At 41.0% G+C, this 18337-nt stretch overlaps 1 long non-coding RNA gene across 1 annotated transcript; it reads left to right on the forward strand.

Annotated features, from left to right (window-relative positions):
- Positions 1 to 415: 415 nt before the first annotated feature.
- Positions 416 to 2451, forward strand: LOC125485309. Its single transcript, XR_007264027.1, has 4 exons — positions 416 to 496; positions 809 to 885; positions 1914 to 2059; positions 2266 to 2451. It is a non-coding gene; the product is annotated as an uncharacterized LOC125485309 (long non-coding RNA).
- The last annotated feature ends 15886 nt before the right edge of the window (positions 2452 to 18337 follow it).

Genomic DNA, 18337 nt, shown 5'->3' on the forward strand with positions numbered 1-18337 from the left:
TATTCAGTGACACCCACATCCCATGAATGACTGAAAAAGAAGCATCACAACTAAAGACTTGAAAAGAACTTAAACTAGACTACTAGCACGACATGGCTACAATGTGAGCCATAGAGGAATTCATACAGATCCATCAAACACTGCATGACTATGAAGCCAGTTAACTATATTTAACCTTGTCTTTGCACTGCCGTGATGCTGGTCTTTGAATTGTATGCCCCATTTAAATTTTCATTCCTTCCTAAACTTATTTATAGACGGTGACTGCTCGCTACAAAATGTTTCTGCAGGGACTGATCATCTTCAAATATTCATTATACACGTGTAAATCTGAATGGTGAATGATGATGGGTTCTTGACTCATCAGCACAGCAATTGTTCTTGAACCAATTTCCACAGAAACCCCTTTCAATAATGGTTATCAAGGTAGAAAGGGCCTAGAAGGGTCCTGACTTGAAACATCACCTTTCCTGTTCCTCTGATGCTGCTTGACCAGGTGTGTTCCTCCAGCTCCACATTTTGTTATCTCTAGAAAGAGCCTGGGATTGTTTTCTCAATAAGAACTCTTGAAGGCAAATATGATTCCCCTAGCAGTATAAATAAGTGACTGAGCCTAGCAGTTTCCTGTTCCATATGCATTTGTAACTTACTTAGAACATGCTCAGCTATTTGTCAAGAGGTTCTCCAATGCAGTATGGCATTTTTAAATCCTTGTTCAGCCACAATAAGTATGTATGACATTCATTCCATCCTGAGTATTCGTAACATTGTAAAACCTTCATTTTCACTTCTTTCTGTTTATAAACAGAAAAACACACCAGAGACATCACAACTCACTTGCAACTTTGTTAGTTATCAGATAAGCACTATACCAAGAGGAACCTGGTATGTATCCTTCATTTTCTCAATTACTATGTTGGAATTCCTCTAATTTCATTGTGCAGTATTGACACAGTTACGGAATTTCACAATATTGACACTAGATTATAAAATGTCATTGAGAGTAAAGAAATAATTATTTCTTATAACTAGTTCTGAATAAGCTGGAAAAGAAAAAGTAACAAAAGCCCCTTCAGAAATTATGGGGTTACAGACAGTTCACAACTGTTACATTCCTGTGACCTTGGCTCGTACATTACTGAAAAATGAATCTTTGTTGTTAGCCTTTATCAGTGCTTCAGCTTCCATGTATACAGTGGATAATCATGCAGCTTCCTAGGGGAGTAGCACAATGTTTCTGGAAGTGTATGCCAGGGGTTTGATGTTGCTGAACTGATGCTCTGAAAACATGGATTCAAATCCCATGATAGAAACCATGTGAATTTAAATTGAATTAATAATTCTAGGATAAAATGTTAATAATGGTCATTAAACAATTGGGAATTGTGAGTTCGTGATGTCCTTTAAGGTAGAAATCTGCTGTCTTTGTCCGCTCAGGTGGACTCTGGGCTCTCAGCATTGTGGTTGACTTTTAAATGCCCTTTGAAATTGTCTAGTGAACCACTAGTTAAATCAAATCCAAAATAGACTGACCAGCTCTCCCTTGGGATCCTGTGCCCCACAATATTGAGTCACCTTGAGGACATTCCCTTTATGCTGTTTAAAAGTGGCACTGAGAAGTTTCCTGTATGGGCATTGTTGCATCCTCTCCACCTCCTGACCTTTGTCCAGTACCCAGATATGGCTTGAAGTAGAGTCTGACCACAGAGATTCCTGGTGGAGGGTACTCAGTATGGAAGCCCTGTCGTTTTCTACTGAGGATCGAGGATGGAGAGTGTTGCATGTAGCAGCCCCATGTAAGAAATGACTAATTAAGTTCAGTCGGTTCATGACCACATGTAATTTTTTTTATAGCTTGGAAAAAATTGTGCTTTCTAATCATTTCGTATGTTCTTATTTATGATCCTACTTAGTGTTCTAAAGGGGATGCTTTTAAAGTTTGAATTGCACTTCAGTCCTATGTTCCTGATCGATGGGTAACCCCTGCAGAGGTGTGGAGGCAGATTGGAGGGCCACCTGCATCTGGCCACCATGGCTATCAACATGTCCAGTCAGCAAGGTATGGTGGGGTTTGTAGCACTCAACTGAATGTCTTTCTTCCATAATTATTTTGATGCTCAGGTGATGTCCATGGGCTGGGAGCATGTAGAGTCCACTAGTGTGTCATCATCACCACCAGTGATGACATTTTAATTGATTTTTGATAAGTTTTCATTGCCATTTTGTAAGTTTCCATTAACCCTTTGATTTTTGTATTTGTGACAGTGCCTATCAAGTGTTGTCCAGACCAGTCCAGGATAGAAAGCACTGCAGTTGTACCTGTGCCACCTGATACACAGCAGTTCAATTAAACTGGTTCACCATCAGATTCTTCATGCCAATTAGAGATGAGGCTTGCCAACAAGTGTACATGAGAAAAAATAACTCATCAGGCATGTGCTCTAGATGCAAATATTGTCTTGAAAATATCAATAAATTCAATTGTACTCATGCAATGACTGGCTAGTGACATAATAATAACAGTGAACTGATTTGAAAAGGTAGTAGCAGAATGTTATTGTTGTAGAAATATCTGACATGCTTCTCAATTCCTAAATAGTGACCTTCTAATTTTAGATGTGTCACTCTAGAAAGCACAAATTGAGGAGTTAGTTTTGATGCAGCCAGCCTCATTGGTTGTAATTCAACGGGGTCAGACAGTTGCTCAATTTGGTACATAAACTCACCACACAGTCCTTATAATTGCATGAGCCATTATTTTAATTTTGACTCAATTTAGGCGGCCTATGATTTATCCTGATGTAATTTCAGGTGATTGGGATAAAAGCCACAGGAGTTTGGCCATTGTGCACTAACCGACTGGAAGCTTTGTTTAAATGAGTACTCAAGGGAAGGATCCAGATCATGTGATGTTGTGTTTCGTGCAACTTGAGGGAATTTTGATGTTGGATATTGCTTGTTTCTGTTTTGTTTTTATTACTTACATGAATAAGACTCTCAGAACATTTTGTGGGTCTCCAGCACCTGCTGTTCTTTGTTTTACATTATTGTGGGTACCATTTGCTTTGGGCAGAGTACTATTTGAATAAAGAACATTAGGCACCTCTACAACCAGAGGTGAAGGTGAGCCCATTCAAAGACAACTGGTAATGAAAAGCTGCTCACGTGATTCATGGGTTCAGAACCACTTTCTTGGAAATGGCTGGGAAGCAGTGAATCAGGAGGCTACCATTCATTATGCAGGCTATGCTGTGGAACTGAACATCAACATCAATCAAGTAGCATTCTGCTTAAGTGTCATACTGACAATGCAGATTCAGCTCTAGAGGAATGATACTGCAGCCCAAGGTGCCAAATGCCCAACATAATGATTTTCATGAATTCATTCAACTATCTGTGGATAGTTCCACTTTCAGGGAAGGTTTGCTAATCCTAGTATTCCAACTGATTCGGCAAAGCAGTTAGAAGGCTGTTATTGCTCATTATGGGGCTCTGTGAGATTCTCATACCCAGTGATCTATGGATGCAGATTGTAATTCTTTTACTTTTGGGTATAATTCACTCATATCACTTCACATTCCCACACAAGATCCCATCAATCTGCCCAACATCCATTCTGAGTTAAATTTAACCCCATGCCACTTGATTAAGGACTGATTTGCATTATCTTAGTCATATGCCTCCCTACACTTGCTGACACATTGGCAGAGGCCTTAGAGCTGGAATCATGTTCTTCACTTACAGGACAATGGCAAATAGCACAAGTACAATCATACAAAAGAAAAATGAGGGAAAAATGCAAGTAATGACAATGCATAATGCTGAGATTTTGTCTAACCGGCATGCGATGACTGATATCAGTGGACTGGGCAGATGAGACTAATTTGAGGTCCAAAAGACTTGAAGGCAGGTCAGCATCTTATTGTGAAACCCATGGACCTGGACAAGACACAGAACACATCCTCTTCACATAATATATCTGAATCAGTCTCCAGCCATCCAGAAACATTTTGTTGATGGACTATTTTAGGGTAGAATAAGAGGAAGTGGTTATGATGTGAAACCTCCCTGACTATAATCCAACTCATGAGCAAGTCATATCTTGTGTCTTTCATCATCGATCTGCCACCAGTCCACTGGCAATGGGCGAGTCAGATAGCAATAGGTACGGATTCACTTAGAACTGTAGGCAGCTCAGGCCATTGGGCTGGTTTTTAACTGGAAAGCATGAGAAATGGAAGTTGACATTTTTAAATCCCGCACTGTCCACTGTTTTGTCATTTCAAAGCTAAAGATCAAGATCTTTCATTTTGCCTGAAAATGAAGATCTATAAGCATCTCAATATCTCAAAGCTCAAATAGGCAGTAATGTTGGAATCGCTCTCAGAGAAACTTGAGACTGTCCTGCATACAGTGAGAAGAGCTACTCACTGCATTTAGGTCAATTGGGTGACTTTCAGGTGCATGTAGTGTAATTCACTGCTATCAAAGCCATTAGTCCTCTCTCTCATAAGCATCACAGTTCATTGAAAATAATATGGTGTCCAGAAACTATTGGAAGAGAAACATCACATGTACAGGTTTTAGCTCAACAACAAGTCTTCATTATTGAAGCATAATACCTAAAGAAACATTTACAAAACTGCTTAATTGAAGATTAGAGAGCTGCAAGATACTCGGCTGAATCAGAATGCAGGAAAATGTCAGTGATCTACAGACAACAACGGTTAGAAGAGATCTTCAGATGCTTTGAAATCTGTCCACGGGCCCCGTTCTGATACATGACCCATTCTAGGTGCTGATAGGTCAACACTGCTCACAGATAACGCTCAAATTCGAGAAAGATGGTATGGCATTTTAACCACACACTCAGCTAGTATTTATCTATCAGTGATGAAGCATGCGACAGGCTTCCACAGAATGTAATCGTCATCACTTGAGGACCTTCCCACACTCTTAGAATTGGCAAATGTAATTAAACCAGGGGAAAATCTATTCCAGCTAAAATCCACTTGGCTGGAGGTCAATGCCTCGTCAGAAAGCTCATTCAACTCCTTCAGTCTATGCGAAAGCAAGGACTACTCCACCAGACAACAAAGACACCTCTATTATCCTACTTCTTTAAAATGTATGATTGGTGAAGCTGTTTTAGTCTGATGTCAATCCATTCAATAACTTCAGCTCGCACTGTGTGAATGGATCTCTCAGGATAGGAGATCAACACCTCGGCGATGGCCTGGCATGGGTATCCGCAGTCTCAATTTGAGCTATTTTTCACTTTCCACACATGGAGCAAGTGATCATATCTTCCCTGACCCATCCTCAAATAGTTGAGTTTTTTCAGATTTTCTGTGGAAGGTTGAAATCTGGTACTTCACCACTTGGATTAATTACCAGGCTGTGGTTAATGATGTTTGCAGTCAACTAGAAGGTGTGCCATCAAGAGGTAGGGTTTGCCAGTGTGCAGGGTACCGGAGTGTTTTCTAGTAAGGGATGTGGAATTTCAGATGAATGCACGTATTTTGTTTTGAGGTTCTATGTCAATTCTATACTTCATTAGCTGTCAGCCAATGGAGTTATTCGGAAAGGATTAATGCTTAGTGGATATCAGTGTTGGTTAGCATAGGAAATCACTTGATCTATGTGTTGGCCTCAACATGCAATGGAAAAAAAATTCTCATAATGTTCTGGAGGTTTATTTTCATCAAATTTATGTGGTGGTTCCTGAGCAGTAATCCTCTGTTGTTAGGTAGATCAGGGTAAGTGAAGCACCAAGTGGTGTTTTGGATCTGCTGCCCACAAGTTTCAGTATGAGATTCACTGTCATCTTGATCTTGGCTCCAGTGCTCTGGAGGTGATGCTGATAGATCTGGATGCAGTACGATATGGAAAGAAGGGAGTGCTAAGGCAATTTACTAGGATGTTTCCTGGGATGGAGAATTTCAGCTATGAAGAAAGGCTGTAAAAGCTCAGGTTGTTTTCTTTGGAGCAGGGAAGTGGACCTGATACATGTGTAAAAGATTATGAGAGAGAAAAATGCATGCACAGGATGAACAGAAAACAGTTGTTCCCATTGAGTTGAAGGGTCAATATGTTGCGAAGTTGGGTAGAGCATTTGTGGATTGGAAGGCATGAATGTTAGAAATTGATGTTTGTAAAATGACAGGTGGGAAGGATGTGTGGTCCCTTTAAAAAGATGATGTGGGGTTTTGCTTAGGCTTGGAGATTAGAAAAAAATCTCTGCAGGCAGCAGCAGATGCAAAGAGAGTTCTTGAAATTTATATATTGTATCAAAAGGCTATATTGTTAGGAGGCAAAACTGTTTTTTTTACCAAGACAACAGGTTTTTGAATTTAGCCAATTAATTTAAACCAGGCCCTGGATACCAAAACCCAATTAAATTTAAATCTGATGGTTTTGACACCATAGGACCAGTCCTATTGTAAGAAATTAATAGGTCATCCAGTGTATAAAAGAAGGCATTTGAAAATCAGTGTGAAAGCAAACTGTCATCTGTTAAGAGAACAGCTCTCAACAGCCTTCAGCTCTGAAAAAAACAGAAAATCACTGTCTCTCACAGAAATATCTAAGATCTCAGAGTAAGCACCATCTAAATAAAGGTACTATGGCACTCTGAGCTAATATTCCTGACACAAGAATTCGACAGAGGAAGGCATCCTTGACTGCAGGACAGCGGAGAAGGCAAAGAACCTTCCAGAAGACTTATCCTGACTGTAATGTCGAGAGATTAATCTTTAATTATTTGTATTTATTAATTTGGTTTGTATAAGAGGGATTTGTATCTATTGGAACATACCATTATAATTTTGCTTTATTCAGGAATAGTTAGTAGTTAGGGGGAATTGTTCAGTTTGTTAGTAGTTTTGTTAATTTGTTAATTGTTAGAGTTAGATAAATAAATTGCTACTTGTTGATTATAAAGTGAGAATCAGGGATTTCTTTCATGTAACTATCCCTTTAATAGATTACGAGGTGAGCCAAGCTTCTCTGGCTGTTTCAGTTTTAGTTATCAGCAGGGGGGGTCAACCACTCCTTCATAACAATAACAAGAGGACATAATTTTAAAGTGAAAGGCAGTAGGTTTAGAGGGGATTTGAGGAAAATATTTTTTCACCCAGCGGACGGTGAAGGTTTGGAATGCACTGCCTGGTGGGTTAAATGAGGCAGGAAACCTCATTACTTTTGAAATCACTTGGATGAACTGTCCTACTGTTCAAGACAATGGGCCCAGTGCAGAAATGTGGAAGTAGTGTGGGTAGAAGCATATTTTCTGATGGCACAGACCCTATGGGCTGAAGGGCTTCTTCTGTACTGTGTGATTCAATGGAGTGATGAATTGATTTTGACACAGTTTAATGCATAGGCAATATGTGACAAAATCAACTCATCAACTCACCATTGAAAAGTAGTTATTGATGGAGTTGAATCAGAGATAGTAGGAACTGCAGATGCTGGAGAATCCGAGACAACAAGGTGCAGGGCTGGATGAACACAGCAGGCCAAGCAGCATCATAGGAGCAGAAAGGCTGACGTTTCGGGCCTAGACCCTTCATCAGAAAAGGGGGGGGGGGAGGGGGGTTCTGAAATAAATAGGGAGAGAGTGGGAGGCGGATAGAAGATGGATAGAGGAGAGGATAGGTGGAGAGGAAACAAACAGGTCGAAGAGGCGGGGATGGGGCCAGTAAAGGTGAGTGTAGGTGGGGAGTTAGGGAGGGGATAGGTCAGTCCAGGGAGGACGGACTGGTCAAGGGGTGGGATGAGGTTAGTCGGTAGGAGATGGAGGTGCGGCTTGAGGTGGGAGGAGGGGATAGGTAGGAGGAAGAACAGGTTAGGGAGGCAGGGACGAGCTGGACTGGTTTTGGGATGTGGTAGGGGGAGGGGAGATTTTGACGCTTGTGAAATCCACATTGATACCATTGGGCTGCAGGGTTCCCAAGCGGAATATGAGTTGCTGTTCCTGCAACCTTCGGGTGGCATCGTTGTGGCACTGCAGGAGGCCCAGGATGGACATGTTGTCTGAGGATCTCCACCACACCCGGCACTTTTCCCTGCAACCGCAGGAAGTGCTACACCTGCCCCCATACCTCTTCCCTCACCCCCATCCCAGGCCCCAAGAAGACTTTCCACATCAAGCAGATGTTCACCTGCACATCTGCCAATGTGGTATACTGCATCCGCTGTACCCGGTGTGGCTTCCTCTACATCGGGGAGACCAAGCGGAGGCTCGGGGACCGCTTTGCAGAACACCTACGCTCGGTTCGCAATAAACAACTGCACCTCCCAGTCGCAAACCATTTCAACTCCCATTCCCATTCCTTAGACGACATGTCCATCCTGGGCCTCCTGCAGTGCCACAACGATGCCACCCGAAGGTTGCAGGAACAGCAACTCATATTCCGCTTGGGAACCCTGCAGCCCAATGGTATCAATGTGGATTTCACAAGCGTCAAAATCTCCCCTCCCCCTACCGCATCCCAAAACCAGTCCAGCTCGTCCCTGCCTCCCTAACTTGTTCGTCCTCCCACCTATCCCCTCCTCCCACCTCAAGCCGCACCTCCATCTCCTACCGACTAACCTCATCCCACCCCTTGACCAGTCCGACCTCCCTGGACTGACCTATCCCCTCCCTAACTCCCCACCTACACTCACCTTTATTGGCCCCATCCCCGCCTCTTCGACCTGTTTGTTTCCTCTCCACCTATCCTCTCCTCTATCCATCTTCTATCCGCCTCCCACTCTCTCCCTATTTATTTCAGAACCCCCTTCCCCTCCCCCTTTTCTGATGAAGGGTCTAGGCCCGAAACGTCAGCCTTTCTGCTCCTACGACACTGCTTGGCCTGCTGTGTTCATCCAGCCCTGCACCTTGTTGTCATTGATGGAGTTGATTTTGTCACATTTTGCCTATGCTTCACACAGTGCCCTAGCCACATGATAGGTCAAAGGCACTTCCTGTCTTCAGGGCCTTCTGAAAGCCAACCTCTGTAGGTCAGTGTCAGGGCCTGTTTACAGCAGTTGCAGCCTGTATGAAAACCTGCTGGATGGGGCCTCACTGCTGCATCCTGGGTGAGACATAGCCTGTTTAGCAGGAGGTGTTCCAGGAGATCATGTTCTATTGCAAACAAGGTGATTGGGGATGATAGCTGTGTGGGTTGTCGAGCGTCTTCCTTGGCTTATAGCCACTACCTTGGATTAGAGCCAAATGTTTGGAATGGTGCCTGGGTTGTGAATGTTGGCAAGAAATCTTGCTAGCAACTTCCTTTTCTGTGAACTGTTGTTGTTCAGGACATCTGGGTAATCAATCAACTCCTGGTGCTCTGCTTCACTTGACTCTTGTGAGGGCATGTCCACTCTGGAGTGTAGTCTTGACAGGGCTGTTCATACCTTCGCTCGTCTTCCCTGTTGACTGATAGTTTTGTGTTCATCAGAAGCTGTGAAGTGACAGCATCAGCATTGATTTGGGACCTCTGGTGTAGTTGTTCCTCAGCATTTCCTGCAGCATAGGAGTTTCCACACCTTGTGACTTGAATCTATGAAACCAATCTTCTCTGCTATTTCCCACCATCTTATGAGGCATCCTTCTTCAGGGGACCTGAAGAAAGCTGTTGCCATTCACTCTCCCTGTATTTTTCTTAGAGCCATTCACTTTCTGGGGTTGAGATAAAGGTCAGTAATAGATTCATTTCCTGTTTGAGATTCTGCTGAAGCTACAAGTATCGGTGAAATAGACAGTCACATAGCTCAGTTGAGAATTAAAAACATATGTCTTACAATCCCAATTGAGGAAGGAGTTAGCACCTGATGACTTTAAGATCCAAAAATCAGCTCAAGCACAATCTAAGGATTGAAGAGGTGTGAAAGACTGACCTTCGTGAGAGTGATTATCAGCAAGAAATTGGCGATTTTATTTCTTTCATAGAAGATATTTTTGACAAAAGAAGGAATATCAAGAATGAACAGATGAATTGGCATCAGAACTAAAGGTTTGGAATGCTGCCACATTTGGAGTCAAGACAGCTAAGGAAATTGTATAAATATAAACAGGTTGGAGTTCATTAGTGTTGCTGCAAAATGGTAGAGGCTGTTAAAGCACACTAAGGGCCCACAACACCATCGGACGACAAACTGACAGGAAATTAGATATATTAAGTTAAACCCATCAATGGGTACTCACCTCTAGGAACAGTTGTACCCTTCCTGACCACAGTGGAGATTGGATGGTTCACCCAGGATGATCCTACTGCCCATACAGAATACTAAATGGTAAAGCTAGCCATAAAATCCAGTTAGACTTATAAATAGAATATGCTGACACGTTAACCTGTGGTGAGAGAAACACACTCATAGAATCAATAGGTCCAACGCCTAATGCCGTGGAACGGAAGAAGTTGAGGACTCTTGTAATTGTACAGTTGCCTGCAAGCTGATCCTGACCCAGAGATCCGTAGACTGGGAGAATTGTACAACTGCATAGACATTTAGAAGTTGATGGTCAGTATGAGGGAAGATGAGAGGTTGCGAGTCATCAGAAAAGCGATGTGGATTGGAGTCTTGGGAGTCATGAGTTAACATGGGCAGAAGATCTCACAGGAGGACATAGAAGCTTTCAGTTTAACTCGTGAGTACTTGAACTATTTAGACTGTAACAAAGTAAATTTAGGGAACTCGTGAACATTAGAGTGGTACAGGGGAACCTGGGCTGCAGTTCATGTGATGTGCCCTCGACTCAGGTCAAGGTTATTGAATCTTGAGAATGAAATTGGCAGGTACGATGTCGTAGGTGTCCTAAAGATGTGATTGCAAGGGTAAGAGAGAGGCAAGATTGGACATTGGATGCTGAAAAATGAGGCAGGAGAAGCAGTAATGAGGATCAAGGAAATAGCAGAGGAAATAAATAGGTACTTTGCATCAGTCTTCATGTAAGAAGATGCTAGTAGCATACCAGAATATAAGATAGTCGGGGGCAGAAGTGAGTACAGTGGCCATCACTAAAGAGAAAGTGCTGTGTAAGCTGAAAGGTCTAAAGGTGGATAAATCACCCAGATTGGATGGGCTACACCCCAGTGTTCTGAAGGAGTAAGGTGAGGAGATTGTGGAGGCATTGATAATGATCTTTCAGGAATCACTGGAGTCAGGAAGGGACCCAGAAGATTGGAAAATGGCTAGTGTAACACCCCTGTTTAAGAAGGGAGGGAGGTTGAAGATGGGAAATTATATGCCAGTTAGACTGACCTCAGTTGTTGGTAAGATTTTAGAGTCCATTATTAAGGATGAGATTGGAAGTTCTTGGAAGCGTATGGTGAAATAGGGCTGAGTCAGCACAGCTTCATCATTTGTCATGCCTGACAAATCTTTCGGAATTCTTTGAAGAGATAACGAGCAAGTTAGACAAAGTGGATGTGATCTGTTTGGATTTCCACAAAGTTTTTGACCAGGTGCAACACAATAGGCTACTAAATAAAATAAGTGCCCATGGTGTCAGTGGCAAGGTACTGGCATGGATAGAAGATTGGTTGATTGTCAGAAGGCAGAGCGTGGAGATAAAGGAGTCTTTTCTGGATGGCAGCTGGTGACTAGTGGAGTTCTGCAGGAGTCAGTGTTGAGACCACAACTATTCATATTATACATTAACGATGTGGACAAAGGAACTGAGGATGTTGTTGCTGAGTTTACAGGTTACACAAAGATATGTGGAGGGACAGGTAGTGTTGAGGATGAGAGAGACTGCAGTGGACTTGGGCAGACTAGGAGAGTGGGTAAAGAAGTAGCAGATGGAGTACAATGTGGGAAAGTGTGAGATTATGTACTTTGATAGGAAGAATAAAGACATAGACTATTTTCTAAATGAGGAACGGCTTCAGAAATCTGAAGCACAAAGAGACTTAGGACTTTCTTAAGGACAAATGCCAGTACAACACAGGAACAGACCCTTTGGCCACCTGATCTGCACTGACATGTGACACCTTTCTAAAGTAAAAAGCTTTTAGCTCCACGTGGTCCTTATCCCTTATCGCTCTGTTGCCTTCCTATTCATGCATCTGTTTGTTTAAACATTGCTATTGTGTCTGCTTCTACCATCCCCTCTGGCAGCACATTCCAGGCACTTACCAGCCACTGTCAAAAAAAAACTTGTCATCACAACTCCTTTAAACTTTCCCCCATTTACATTAAACCTATCTCCCCAAGAAATGGACATTACTATCCTGGGAAAAAGAGTCTGCCTATCCATTCTATCCATGTCTCATAATTTTGTAAACTTCTATCAGGTCGCCCCTCAGTCTCCAACATTAAAATGAAAACAAACCAAGTTTGTCCAATCCCTCCTCATAGCTAATATCCTCCAAACTAGGCAAAGTCTTGATAAACCTTTTCTGTACACTGTTCACATCTTTCTGGTAACATTGTGACCAGAACTGTATGCAATATTCCAAATGTGACCTAACCAAAGTTCTATACAGACTTGCTAATGTTTATACTTTATGCCCTGACCAATGAAGGCAAGCATGCTATAAACCTTCTTGACCAACTTATCCACTTGTGTTACCATTTTCAGGGAACTGTGGACCAGTCCGCCTAGATCCCTCTGTATGTTAATATTTCTAAGCATTCTGCTATTTACTGTATGCTTCCCTCCTGCAACAAACCTTCCAAAATGCATTACCTTGATTTCTCTGGATTAAATTCCATCTGCCATGTCTCCACCCAAGTCTCTAACCTATCTATATCATGCTGTATCCTTTGGCAATCCTCTCACTGTCTGCAACTCTTCCAATCTTTGTGTCATCTGCAAACTTACTAATCAGACCACTTACCTTCTCCTTTAAATCCTTTATATGTATTACAAACAACAAGGAGCCCAGCACTGATCCCTGTGGAACACCACTGGACACAGATTTCCAGTTCAAAAAAAATCCTTCCACCGCTACTCTCTGTCTTCCAAGGCCAAGATAGTTCTGCATCCATCTTATCAGCTCACTGCAATTTAGGGCCCTGTATCTAACGACGAATGTGCTGGCCTTGGAAAAGGTCCAAAGGAGTTTCACAAGAGTGATCCTAGGAATGAAGGGCATGTCATATGAGGAGCAGTCAAATCTGTACTCAATGGAGTTTAGAAGGATGAGGTTTGATCTGATTGAAACTTACAGAATACTGAGAGGCCTGGATAGAGTGGACGTGGAGAGGATGTTTCCACTATTAAGAGAAACTAGGGCCCAGAGTGAAGGGATGACTCTTTAGAATTGAAATAAGAGGAATTTCTTCAACCAGAAACTAGTGAACTTATGGAACTCATGGCCACAGAAGGCTGTGGAGGCCATGTCATTGAGTATATTTAAGATAGAGATAGACAGGTTCTTGATTAGTAAAGAGATCAAAGGTTACGGGGAGAAGGCAGAAGAATGGAATTAAGAAACATATCAGCCATGTTGGAACGGTGGAGTGACTCGATGGGCTGGGTAGCTTATGTTTTTATATCTATGGTTTTATAATCTACCATGGCAGAAGGACAACAGAGTGTAAATGGAAATCTGATTGAGATCATTCCAAAAGTTCCACCATTTGTTGGACACAAACAAAGAGTGGAGTACCCAGATTGCAACCAGACATCCATATCTATTCAGAATCAAGTAAATAATAGGAGCAGTCAAAATGTTATCCACGGTGCAATAATCAGAGAAATTATATGATGGGAGTTCGTTTAGAGGAATGTAAAAAATAAGGTATCAGATGGTACGTTTGTACCAAATTAAACAGCACGGGTCAGCAACTTGTGGGGTTAAGATAGCTAATGTACCTTGAAAGCTGTGGGAGCATAGCTATCACAAATTTCCTTTCTTATGTAAGTGAAGTATTCTTTTACCAGCTAAGAAAATGTGTCTGTGTCTGGCCAAAATCTCTCAGGCCCTATCAATTAAAAAATATTCTGTATCATCCCAGATTGACCATTAGAAAAGAGACACATGAACTGGTTAATATCTACCAGCGTAAAGTAACAGCAATAAAGCAGGGGATGAATTATTGAATTAATTTCCACAATTATGTAAAAAAGTTCAGATTTGACTTTCTCCCATTCTCTGATCAAAATACACACCTAAGCAAGGAAATAGACCATTCCAAATGTACAAAATAGAATGGAATGGCAAAATAAATTAATTGATAAAATGGTCATGTAGATCCCAGACCAGAGTGGTGGGAAGTCTTTTAGAATTCCCGCACTGATGTTCAGATCCATCCATGGATCATGATTTCCTGTTCTCAATTGACTGTGCTCTACTAGCTAATTTGGGGTTGGACATGCAATATAGTATGAAGTTGCTCACCAGTACATGTGACTACTTTGGCTTTACAATTAGCTCAAAGAAAATGCAAGTAACAAACTAACCTGCTCCAGAAAAAAAATTCTTGTCTTGAACACAAGTTTTCAACCCATGTCTAGAATCTGTCAGCAGTTGATAAGTTCCTGTAACTTGGCAGCACATTCTCTTTTTATCAATGGGGAAAGATGTGCAAGAAATGCCAAAACAAGTGTAGCTTTCATCAGATTTCAAGCATCACTACAGGAACAAAGAGGGTAAACCTATCATTTAAACTGAAGCAATTGGCCTGCTGTCTCTGGTCTGTGTGTAGGACATAGACTGTGCACCGGTGTCATGTAAAGAAACTCAACCATTTTCATTTGAGCTGCCTTTGGAAGCTTCTGAAGATCACATGATAAGATGAAATACAACATTGAGGTGTTCACCTGAGTTGCATGCAAGCAACCACACCACACTGAGACAGTCACGACTGAATTGAACTGTTCATGTAGTCTGAGCTCCTGACATTTGCTTACCATAGTGAATCTTCTATGGAGAGCTTGAGGGGTACTACTCTGATTGAAGTTACGGAAATGTTGCAAGGGCATTCTGAAGGCTGTTTTTTTGAGTTTTCACACTGACTTCATCTCCTGAAAAAAGCTAGCCAAAGATCGCTATACCTGGGACAATCAAATAATCACATTGGACCCTCCTTGGAAAGAATGCACACATCAGGTTGAGAAAGACAACACACGTTAGATGCAGAAAGCAAACACAACGAGAAGAAATCCTAAGTCTACAATTTGTCCAGAACTCAATCATCTGCAGTATCCTGTCCTATTTGCAACAGAACCTTCAGATAAAGGTTTGCCTGTGAAATCACCTGCGAATCCGCTAGAATCCACCCGAACAAACAGATCCCAGATGATTAACAGATGGTCATTGTTGTCTCAAAAAAAGTGGAATGTATTCTGGTTTCAAGCTGTCACAGAAGTCCTTAATACATTTAAAATGATAAATTGTGTCTAAAAAAACCTAGCTCAGCTTGCAAACATGGCCCTCTGATTTTCGAAGACTATTGAGCAATCTAACCAAATTGTTTAAAAAGACAAAGGTATTCAATAGGGTAAATACAGAGAGATTAATTTTTCTGGTGAAAATGGTAAAGGTAACTTGGAATTCTCTTTCTGCATAAGGCTGTGGATGCCAGATTTTTGAGATGGAGATTTCTTTTTGTTTTTGTACAAAACAGAACAGTTTTTTTATACACAACTTGGAGTCATAGAGTCATACAGCATGGAAACTGACCCTTCAGTCCAAATTGTCTGCAGCAACAGAACATTCTAATTTAACTTAGTCCCATTTGCCAGCATTTGGCCCATATCTCTCGAAACCCTTCCTATTCACGTACCAATCCAGATCCATTTTAAATGTTGTAATTGAATCCAACTCCACCACTCCCACTGGCAGCTTGGTCCATACCCACACCACCCACTTCATGAGAAAAGTTAACCCTCACGCCCTTTTTAAAGCTTTCCCCTCTCACTTTAAACCTATGCCCTCTAGTTTTGGATTCACCCCCCAAACTCCCCTTCCCCTTGGAAAAAGATCTAAACAGATGTGCAGCAAAACAGAAACAAAATGCAGAAACATAGATATTTAAACAGAATTTATCAGAAAAAAATATACTTCGATCAGTAAGAATACAACAAAATCAAACAGCTTGAAGTTTGACTTCAATAGCCTTTTAAGCAGATTTCCACAGTCAGCTGAAGCCTAGTAACTTTGATATATTTTGATCATGGATATTCTCACAAATATCAGAAAATCAACTCTTCACATCAATAAGTCATTTGTTTTGAATTTTAATATGTCTATATTCCAGCAAGCACATTCTGTCCCCACCATTGCATCCAAGCAAAAATTATTAGACCTCCTGCAAGCTGAGATGTGGTAATTTGCATCTTCACCTCATCTTGCACTCCTACTGGCCATAAAACTACATAAAAGCAAATGGTACCATGTTAGAAAACAAGGCTCAATGTCCTTCTGCATATTTTGACTCAATACAATTATTGACTCACTGTTCAAAACCATGTGGTAATAAAAAACCAGATAGCAATGCTCCTTTCTTGTTCAGAAAGATCTTTGCCAATCAATATGTAACTATAGGTTACAGTAGGTTAATCATGATTTAGCATTGTGCAAATTATATAGAATTCCCATTGTCTTGGTCTCATGATATAAACGATGTTTCCTGACTCCAGAAAATCGAAATGTCTTTACCTTTAATTTGCAGCTGGCTGAACGTACTTAGGTCTCACTTAATATGAAAACATTTGGCTCTACACAAAGCAGGGACATTATTCAAATCCAAAGTATTCAACATGTGCATCTCAGTGGGACACTTACAAGCTTGACGTGACTTGCAGTTTCTCAGAATTAGTCACAATCTTCCAGCATGGTGTAAACTGGAAATTATAAGCAGCTTATTTTTCAAAGAAAGGTCATAAACTTTGAAATGCCATACAAAATCAAAAGATTTTTAGAATTATGTAAATAATTTATTGACAAGTTGTAACTGCACCATCGCTTCCCACCAAAAGAAGACATTAATCAAATGTTGGAGTACTCAAAACTGCAATAACTGTTATTTAGTGAATTATCAACATATAGAAAGTATGCAAGTTGCAACAATGGTGAATGTTTACTCATACTGTATGTGATGAATGAGGATCAAGCTCTTATTCTTTAACACGTCACATTCCTTTTGCCATATTGAATAAACATTAGCGTGGAAACTGGACAATACCCAACACCAGGCATGATTTCTATGCTGCACAGCAGGCCCAGAGCATGAAGTTTGGAGGACTTTTCAAAACGTGCTGTCATAATCTTATTTCCAATGAACTGAATGTTCCAGTTGGGCTTCCTCATGCAGCTTGCTGGTCAGGAGTTGAGCAATTTTTGCTAAGTGCATAACAGAAAAACTAATAGCATAATAGATTGACTGAGTTGGAAAAATTAAGGTTCAGGTCATAACCGCCACCATAAGCTTGCTGGCCTGAATGACCTATTACTATATCATAAATACCATGTAATTCTGGCAGGCAAAGTCCTTCAGGTATGTCCAGACATGGGCCAGCAAGTGATTAGGAGTATGAAGAACAGGGATTGGCAGTCCTCCTAATCCAACAGTTTCAACAAAATTTATATTTCACAAATTTTGGGGAACTTTGGGCAATTTTCAGTGGCCTCTTTAATAAACAATCGTCAAATGTTTGAAGACCAGGAAATAATAAATGTGAGTTACAGAATACAAAACACAGTTTGATCTAACTATGCTTAAAAATCTGAGATGGAACTTTATTTCAATATTGAAGTGAGATCTGCATCAGTTTTAGGTGCCTTTGTTCAAGTTGTCAGCGGTCAAATGCTCTAAAGGGTTGGGTGCTGATTGCTGCATTGCTTAAATGAGTTATCACTGCATTTGTTTTATGCTCATGAAACAGGAACAACGTAGAATTAATCCCATTGTGCTTAATGACAAAACTTAATTAATTAAAGAGATAGTCAAGGACAGTCAATTTATAACATCAATAGTTAATGTGGAATTACAGACTGAATTGCACCAAATATTGCATACAGGAATGATATACTCAGTACCTGAACAAATCCCATACCTTTCTTTCAGAACTAATAAAACAGAATTCTGGTCACCTGTGCTGAGTAAGTCCTGGTAGCATTACTTGTAGTAGCCCAGTTGAAACCAACCACAATGGCAGACAATCTCAGGAAATGTAAAAGTAACTCACAAGAGATTACCCAGATGGAGGGGAGTCGTGATACTACAGCCATCATAAGGTGTTGCATGGAATTGATGGGCCACCTGATCCTTTTCCTGCCTTTCAATTTTGTACATTTAATTTTGTATGGGTTAGAATGTATATAGACTTTAATATATTTTTACCATCATAATATTTTGGCTCATATGTATTTTTACAGGAAGTATTGCTCCCACACCT

The sequence above is a fragment of the Rhincodon typus genome, chromosome 18 (assembly GCF_021869965.1).
Source record: "Rhincodon typus isolate 14 chromosome 18, sRhiTyp1.1, whole genome shotgun sequence".
Lineage (NCBI taxonomy): Eukaryota > Metazoa > Chordata > Chondrichthyes > Orectolobiformes > Rhincodontidae > Rhincodon > Rhincodon typus.